The sequence below is a fragment of the Panicum virgatum genome, chromosome 7N, assembly GCF_016808335.1.
Source record: "Panicum virgatum strain AP13 chromosome 7N, P.virgatum_v5, whole genome shotgun sequence".
Lineage (NCBI taxonomy): Eukaryota > Viridiplantae > Streptophyta > Magnoliopsida > Poales > Poaceae > Panicum > Panicum virgatum.
In genome coordinates this window covers 19,236,463-19,245,349 of record NC_053151.1, presented here as the reverse complement: position 1 = coordinate 19,245,349, position 8,887 = coordinate 19,236,463, and the positions used below count along the sequence as shown (strand labels likewise).

The following is an 8,887-nucleotide window of genomic DNA, read 5'->3' as shown; positions in this document are numbered from 1 at the left end:
CAATTGTGGTGAAAACATACAAAATATTTGAAACATGAAAAAAGTATATAATTATAAAAATAGGTAAATAATATGTATAAGATAATGTATAATGGTATGTATAAGTATATAATTATAAAAATATGTTCGAAACATGATACCGCTACGAATACGGCTGCTTTTCCAATAATGCACTGTATTTTATTCCTATGAACAAAAATAGTATGGATACGGCTGCAAATTTGTTTAGACTACACTAATCACACGTGATAGGACAAATTTGGACCTGCCACTCTTGCTGAAAGAACTTCAAGTTATGCTAGTACTACTACTAGTTTCAAGTTATGCTATTACTACTCCGATCCCAGCTTTATCCAAAGACATGTTATAAGTGTCCGTGGCTCCAAGTTTCTCAAATATTACTGCCAATCACTCTGGATGTTAAAAAGAGCATTGACTATTGAGTACCAATTTCCCAAACATCTCTACTCAGTCACAATATCAGGAAATTAGCTTTAGCTTGTTGGTATGTTGAGATAGTATTGCTGGGACTCCTGTCATGGCTCAGTTCTTCTTTTACTCTCTAAAATTCTGCACAAGGAAAATGGGAGAACAAAGTAAATAAGTTATCACAAGGAAAACAGGTTCATCGATTTCACAGCAGGTGCTAACTTGAGAAGCATTGTCACAAGAATATGAAGTTCCCACTACCTGTTAAATGTCAAACCAAATAATATAGAAGTGAGATCACCACTCATGAATACTAATTGAAGATGGAAATTGTATGCATCAGAATGTATGAAGCTTCTCACACGATAGTATAGGACAATTGACATGAAATCTTTGATAAATGGTAGAGATTCGATATCCCCTAAAGGTGTTCACAATGCAATCAAGCAACAGGAAAACCAGCTTTATAATACAGACAGCGGGCTAGAAATGTTGCCATGAAAACAGTATGCATTTATCACTGGCCAGATCCAAAACAAAAATAGTATGGATTGATTAAATGACATGTGAAATCGTTAAAAGAGCAAAATGAAATGAGGTATTTCTTTCCTATGAACATCCTCTCCTATTCTGCAAATCACCTTCTTCCCCCATGGATTTCATATTTTCACTGCTATTCCTCAGGCGAAGCACAAAAATCACAAATTCCATTCGCAGGCTGATCACTTTAGTCGATGCCCCACTTGTAGTCCTCGTCTCCGGTGGTGACCAAGCTCCTTCACTGGGCGGCCAGGGCCAACGCAGCTTCCACTTCCTTCACGAGGGCAGGGCTGCTGCTCAAATTCAGGATAACTATAGGAGAGAATAATAGCTTGTATTCCTCCAAACCCTAGAAGGGTGGGATATATAGATCACATACATGAGTCTCTATACATGGGCTCACATATACATCAACACCCCCACGCAGTTTGAACTACCAGTGCAGCGGTGTTCAAGACCGGATAACAAGAAAACTAACACCCCCCGCAGTCTGAACAACCGGCGCAGCGGTACACCCCCCCGCCCTGCAGTCTGAACTACCGGCGCAGCGGTGTTCAAGACTGGACAACAAGAAAGCTAACAACCCCCGCAGTCTGAACAACCGGCACAGCGGTGTTCAAGACTGGACAAAGAGAAAAGCACACACAGGGCAAATACTCCCCCGCAGCCACAACTAGCCACTGGCTACGTTGAGGCTGGAGCGAAACTCCGCGAAAGTCGAGGAGGGAAGACCATTGGTGAAGATGTCAGCAAACTGGGAGGTGGTCGGGACATGGAGAACCCGAACATCGCCGATTGCGACCCTGTCGCGCACGAAGTGCAAGTCGATCTCCACATGCTTCGTCCGCTGATGTTGGACGGGTTGGTGGAGAGATACACGGCGCTGACGTTGTCGCAGTAGACGAGCGTGCTCTTGGCGAGCGGGCTGTAGAGCTCCGCCAAGAGCTGTCGAAGCTAGGACGCCTCCGCCACGCCGTTAGCGACAGCCCGGTACTCCGCCTCGGCACTGGAGCAACAAGGACATTGGGAAGACGAAAAGAAACAGGAGCAGAACCCACGATAGTGACAGGAAGACAAGACCCATCACCAATCATGATGGAAGAAGGACAAGAAGGGTGTGGGGGTCGGACAGAAGAGAGGATACCAGCATCTGGGGTGGTGTGGAAGGAGGCACCCGAGTCGGCGATCAACTTGGTGCTGACCGGCGGCGTCAGCCCCATGGCGCTGAAGGACTGCGCCAGTGCGGCCTGGTCCCACCCCCCAGACCAGGTCGGCTTTCGGCTGGGCTGAGCGGGCGGGGTCCAGAACAGCGCGACCGCGGGGGGCATACTGAACGCAGGCCACACGGGCGCGGGCGCGGGCACGCGCGCCATGGCCAGCGCGGCCGTCGCGAGCGCAGGCAGGGGCGGCACAGCAGGCGCGTGCAGGGGTGCGGGCACCACGGCCGTCGTGGGCGCGGGCGCGTGCACGGGAAGTCTGGCAGCAGGGGCGGCGCCAGGGGCCCCGGGGAAGGCGGATCCGGTGGCCAGGACGACGGCAGCGCCCTCGGGCAGCCACGCGCCGGGGGCGGCGGCCTGCGCGGTGCGCGCGGCGGCGAGGGAGGCAGCGGCGCGCGCGGGGTCCCTGGGCACGGCGGCCTGTGCGGCGGGTGATGAGGACATCCCTCCCAATGATACACCCATGCCTACTACGCAGCAAGGACCAATGACAAGAGCTCGTGCACGAGAGCTAAATTATCAGGTAAACTCGTTCCTCGCTGTCCATAAACCATCATCCATGAATGGGGTACTACTAAATTCTTGTGATGCTTTTCTTATTCTTAGGAACTTGGGACATGAACCAGATTGGAGGGAGAGCAAACACGACAAGAAAGCGAGTGTGGATGATCAGATCGGACCATACCAGTTCGGACCTCCAGGAAGGGGCAACTTCGGAAGGCCATAACTCTTAGCTCTGAATATTGTTTGAAGCCCATGAGTACTTGTTGGAAAGCTCCTGAAGTCTACTTTCAGATGGATCCAACCTCAAGATGAAATTCCAAAGGAGCTAAGCAGAATCGCCAAAATGACGTTCAATCTTCCAGTCTTGGGCTGAGGCCCTTGTATCTAGTTCAGCCCACTAGGGGCCCATTTTAAGTTAGGGTTTACACCCCCCCACGCCTCTTGGCTGCTCCCCCACCTATATAAACCACCAGCAGCCACCATTTGAGACTTGGGTTTTGTTTGGTTGTAAGTTTAGCTGCTGCTACTTCCTTGTAAACGCGTGTGTCGATTAGACCACCCGATTTGCTTGATTCAGAACCCCAACTTCGTGTGTATCAGATTTATCCTTTGGGCAAGGTCTGTGTGATGTTTGCTTGTCCACTTGTTCTTGCTTGTTCTTCAATTTGCTTGCAGGTTCAAGGTTGTTCTTGGCACAGCAAGAACAACACAAATTGGAGGCGGTGTAACTGTCGCTAAGGCGCAGCGCAGCCCTTGTGGTGTTGTAGTCGGGCAGCACAACGTCGATCCTCCCCAAATCGAGTTATCCCCCACTCTCATCGAAAGATCGGGAGCAAACCCCAGCGGGTTCCATCATGTGGTAATCAGAGCAAGGTTTTTTTCGGTGAGAGATTCTACCCATTCCTTTACCCACAGTCCAGAAAACTACACAAAAATAGGCTAGATCTGAAAATCCCACCAACAAGTTTGAGCTTTTGCTGTTCTGCTTAGTTCTTTGCTTGTTGAGTTTTCAGTTGCATTGTTTGGGCTAGTTGCTGGTTCTTAGTGATTCAATCTTTAGAGTTTTGAGTTCTGGTCACGTTTTAGTCACCACGAGATCCACCAAATCTATTCATATTTCCGCTGTCATTTCTGCCACCACGAATCCATCTTCCCAGATCTGAGCACTGGAAGAAAACAGTCCTATATCTTGTGTTACATGTCCGATTCAAATGTTTAAATATAATCTGGAAAGGTTATCTCGTGTTCTTTCCAACGGATCTAAATTTGCTCACTAACTCCTTCTGAGCTCATCGCAATAGCACTTGAGATTCGCGACCTGCTGTCTGAAAGTTGAGACGTTGGAACTGATTTCAAAGGAGTTGTGTGCAGCAATCCCTTTGTTTGGATTGTTGGGTTTTCAAAAGAGTTTTAGCCCCTGAAAAAGAAAGAGCAAAAAAAAAAAGAGAAGAGAAGAGAAAAAAAAGTGAAGGGAATAGAGCTGTTGTTTTCTTGCATTCCTTGCTGTCTTGGTGTGTGACAACATTTGTGTTCAGGCTCACGTCTCTAGCTTGATTTGGCACTAGGACCAGCATAGGACCATCAATGAATGTCTATTCAACTTGCTTTGACTAATGTGGTTCTAGCTGTACCTTGATTTGCCTTGTTTGCAGCCACCTATAGCTCCACAAATTATCTACTACATCACGGGGTTGTGCTTGTGTAACCATTTGTGTTGTTCTTGCTGGCTGCCGACACCTCTTGCCTTGCTTGGTAAGAACATGTAAGAACTTGAATGGCTAAGTGTGAGTGAACATATAGTGTGCCACCACCTATTTCCTTTAGTTGGTAGGCAACTTCTTGTGACTTTGTTTGCTGCAAGCTAACCATGGCAGGTGTAGGGAGTGAGGATGAGGATGGTGGAGGTCTGCTTACACCTCGCACCAAAGGCATTGTACAACATTTTCAAAAGCAAGTGAGGGAGTACACCCTTGGAATTGATAATGATTTGCAGGTGATAAATGAGAAGATTGGGCAAATGGAGGCCGCACAGATTTCCAACAACACCAAGCTTGCAGGTTTGGAGACGACGGTTGCTCGCGTGGACAAGAGTCTCGCTGCTCTTCTAAGGCGCTTTGATGAGCTCCACGCGAAGACGAATGATCAGCATAGAGGACGTGGCGAAGAGGATGAGGACGGCGCAAAAAATTCAGGTGCTGATTATGCTGCTGACACCGAAGTTGAGGATCGAGGCCAGCGACATCTACGTCGTAACCGTCGAGGTATGGGTGGACAACGTCCACATGAGGTACATAACAATGACATTGCTTTCAGTAAGATAAAATTTAAGATACCCTCTTTTGATGGTAAATATGATCCAGATGCTTATCTTACTTGGGAGATGGCTGTTGAACAAAAATTTACTTGTCATGATTTTCCTGAAAATGCATGTGTTAGGGCTGCAACTAGTGAATTCACTGATTTTGCTTCCGTTTGGTGGATAGAACATGGCAAGAAAAATCCTAATAACATGCCACAAACTTGGGATGCTTTGAAACGGATTATGAGGGCTAGATTTGTTCCATCTTACTATGCACGTGATCTTTTAAACCAGCTGCAGCAGTTAAAACAAGGTACTAAAAGTGTAGAAGAATACTATCAAGAGCTGCAAATGGGCATGCTACGCTGCAATTTAGAGGAGGATGTGGAACCTGCTATGGCTAGATTTTTGGGCGGGTTAAACCGGGAAATTCAGGACATCCTTGCTTATAAAGAGTACACTAACATAACCCGTTTGTTCCATCTTGCTTGCAAAGCTGAAAGGGAAGTGCAGGGACGACGTGCAAGTACCAGGACTAACATTTCTGCAGGGAGGAATTTTTCCACGCAGCCCCGCTCAAGCATTCCATCAACTGGACGTGTTGCTGCACCTTATTCATCGTCAGCTCGAACAGCAGCCCCACCTTCTAGCGACAAGCCTCGTGACAACCCTGCAAATTCAGCAGCAAAGACAACGCAAAAACCTGCTGCAACCACTTCATCGGTGGCATCCACAGGTAGAACAAGAGATGTTCAGTGCCACCGCTGCAAGGGATTTGGACATGTCATGTGTGACTGCCCAAGCAAGCGTGTTTTGGTGGTAAAAAATGATGGTGAGTACTCATCTGCTAGTGAACTTGATGAAGATATACTTGCATTGCTTGCGGCTGACCATGCAGGAAGTGAGGGCTGCTCGGAAGAACATATTAATGCAGCTGAAGCCGACCGCTATGAGAGCCTAATTGTGCAGCGTGTGCTGAGCGCACAAATGGAGAAAGCGGAGCAAAATCAGCGGCACACATTGTTCCAAACAAAGTGTGTCATCAAAGAGCGTTCGTGTCGAGTGATCATCGATGGAGGTAGCTGCAACAACTTGGCCAGCAGCGACATGGTGGAGAAGCTTGCGCTTACCACCCAACCACACCCGCATCCATATTGCATTCAATGGCTGAATAACACCGGTAAGGCAAAGGTAACAAAACTTGTGCGAATTAATCTTGCCATCGGATCCTATAAAGATGTTGTTGAATGTGATGTTGTGCCAATGCAAGCATGTAGTATTCTGCTAGGAAGGCCATGGCAATTTGATAAAGATTCTATGCATCATGGTAGATCAAATCAGTATTCCTTCCAACACCATGATAAAAGGATTGTGTTGCATCCAATGTCTCCTGAAGCAATTTTAAAAGATGAACTTACTAGAGCTAGTAAAATGAAGAATCAGGAACAGGCTAAAAGTGAAAATCAGATTGTGGCAAACGAACTTGAGAAGCACAAAAAGAGAAGTGCCAAATCTGTTCATGATAACAGAAATGAGATCAAGCTGAAAGGGGCATGTTTCATTGCTACTAAATCTGATTTGGATGAGATTGATACTACCACTGCTGTTTGCTATGCCTTGATTTGCAAACAAACCTTGTTTTCACTTCAGGACATACCTCTTTCCTTGCCCCCTGTTGTCACTAAACTTTTGCAGGAGTATGCGGATGTTTTTCCAAAGGAGGTGCCACCGGGGCTGCCACCAGTTCGTGGGATTGAGCACCAGATTGACCTTATTCCCGGGGCCTCCTTGCCCAATCGTGCACCATACAGGACCAACCCTGAAGAAACTAAAGAAATTCAGCGCCAAGTGCAAGAATTGCTCGACAAAGGTTACGTGCGTGAGTCCCTGAGCCCCTGCGCTGTTCCTATCCTTTTGGTTCCTAAGAAAGATGGATCTTGGCGCATGTGTGTAGATTGCCGAGCAATTAATAACATAACTATCAGATATCGTCATCCTATCCCTAGGCTAGATGATATGCTTGATGAATTGAGTGGCTCAATTGTGTTCTCGAAAATTGATTTGCGTAGTGGTTACCACCAGATTCGCATGAAGTTAGGAGATGAATGGAAAACAGCGTTTAAAACTAAATTCGGTCTATATGAGTGGTTAGTCATGCCTTTTGGTCTCACTAATGCACCCAGCACTTTCATGAGATTAATGAATGAAGTTTTACGCGCTTTCATTGGCAGATTTGTTGTGGTATATTTTGATGACATTCTGATCTATAGCAAATCACTAGAAGACCATCTTAATCATTTGCGTGCTGTTTTGGATGCTCTCCGTGATGCACGTTTGTTTGGTAACCTTGAGAAGTGCACCTTTTGCACAGATCGAGTCTCTTTTCTTGGCTATGTTGTGACACCGCAGGGAATTCAAGTCGATCAAGCCAAGGTTGAAGCCATTCACAGCTGGCCGGTTCCCACAACGGTCACCCAAGTGCGAAGCTTTCTAGGACTTGCTGGATTTTATCGTCGCTTTGTAAAGGACTTTAGCACCATTGCAGCCCCGTTGCATGAACTCACTAAGAAGGGTACAACCTTCACTTGGGCTGCAGCTCAACAGGATGCTTTCAGCGTGCTCAAAGATAAGTTAACTCATGCACCCTTGCTCCAACTTCCAGATTTCAATAAAACATTTGAACTTGAATGTGATGCTAGTGGAATTGGGTTGGGTGGCGTGCTGCTGCAAGATGGTAAGCCTGTAGCATATTTCAGTGAGAAATTGAGTGGACCTAGCTTGAACTATTCTACTTACGATAAGGAATTGCTTGCTTTAGTTCGAACTTTGGAAACTTGGCAGCACTATTTGTGGCCCAAAGAGTTTGTTATACATTCTGATCATGAGTCCTTAAAACACATTCGAAGTCAAGCAAAACTGAATCGTAGGCATGCTAAATGGGTTGAATTCATTGAATCTTTCCCTTATGTCATCAAACACAAGAAAGGGAAGGAGAATGTCATTGCTGATGCTTTGTCTAGGCGTTACACTATGCTGTCCCAACTTGATTGCAAAATTTTCGGCTTGGAAACGATTAAAGCACAATATGCTCATGATGATGATTTTAAGGATGTGTTGCTGAACTGTAAGGAGGGGAAAACTTGGAACAAATTTGTCCTAACTGATGGGTTTGTTTTTAGAGCTAACAAGCTATGCATTCCAGCTAGCTCCGTGCGTTTGTTATTACTACAGGAAGCACATGGAGGAGGGCTGATGGGACACTTTGGTGTGAAGAAGACAGAAGACATCCTTGCTGATCATTTCTTTTGGCCCAAGATGCGGAGGGACGTGGAGAGATTTGTTGCTCGCTGCACAACATGCCAAAAAGCTAAGTCACGCCTTAATCCTCATGGTTTGTACATGCCTCTACCTGTTCCAAATGCACCATGGGAGGATATTTCAATGGACTTTGTTTTAGGACTGCCTAGAACAAAGAAGGGGAGGGATAGTGTTTTTGTGGTTGTGGATAGATTTTCTAAGATGGCACATTTCATACCATGTCATAAGACCGATGATGCTACTCATGTTGCTGATTTGTTCTTTCGTGAAATTGTTCGTTTGCATGGTGTGCCAAACACAATTGTTTCAGATCGTGATGCAAAATTTCTTAGTCATTTTTGGAGAACTTTGTGGGCTAAATTAGGTACTAAGCTGCTATTTTCCACTACATGTCATCCCCAAACTGATGGACAAACTGAGGTTGTGAATAGAACTTTATCTACCATGCTTAGGGCTATTTTGAAAAAGAACATAAAAATGTGGGAAGAATGTTTGCCTCATGTTGAGTTTGCTTACAACCGTTCACAACATTCTACTACTAAAAAGAGCCCTTTTGAGATTGTTTATGGTTTTGTGCCTC

At 46.0% G+C, this 8,887-nt stretch overlaps 1 long non-coding RNA gene across 1 annotated transcript; it reads right to left on the bottom strand.

The window, feature by feature from the left end:
* Nucleotides 1–249: 249 nt before the first annotated feature.
* On the bottom strand, nucleotides 250–1,345 carry LOC120681589. Its single transcript, XR_005677920.1, has 2 exons — nucleotides 652–1,345; nucleotides 250–570 (listed from the first exon to the last, which is right to left on the bottom strand). It is a non-coding gene; the product is annotated as an uncharacterized LOC120681589 (long non-coding RNA).
* Between the last annotated feature and the right edge of the window lie 7,542 nt (nucleotides 1,346–8,887).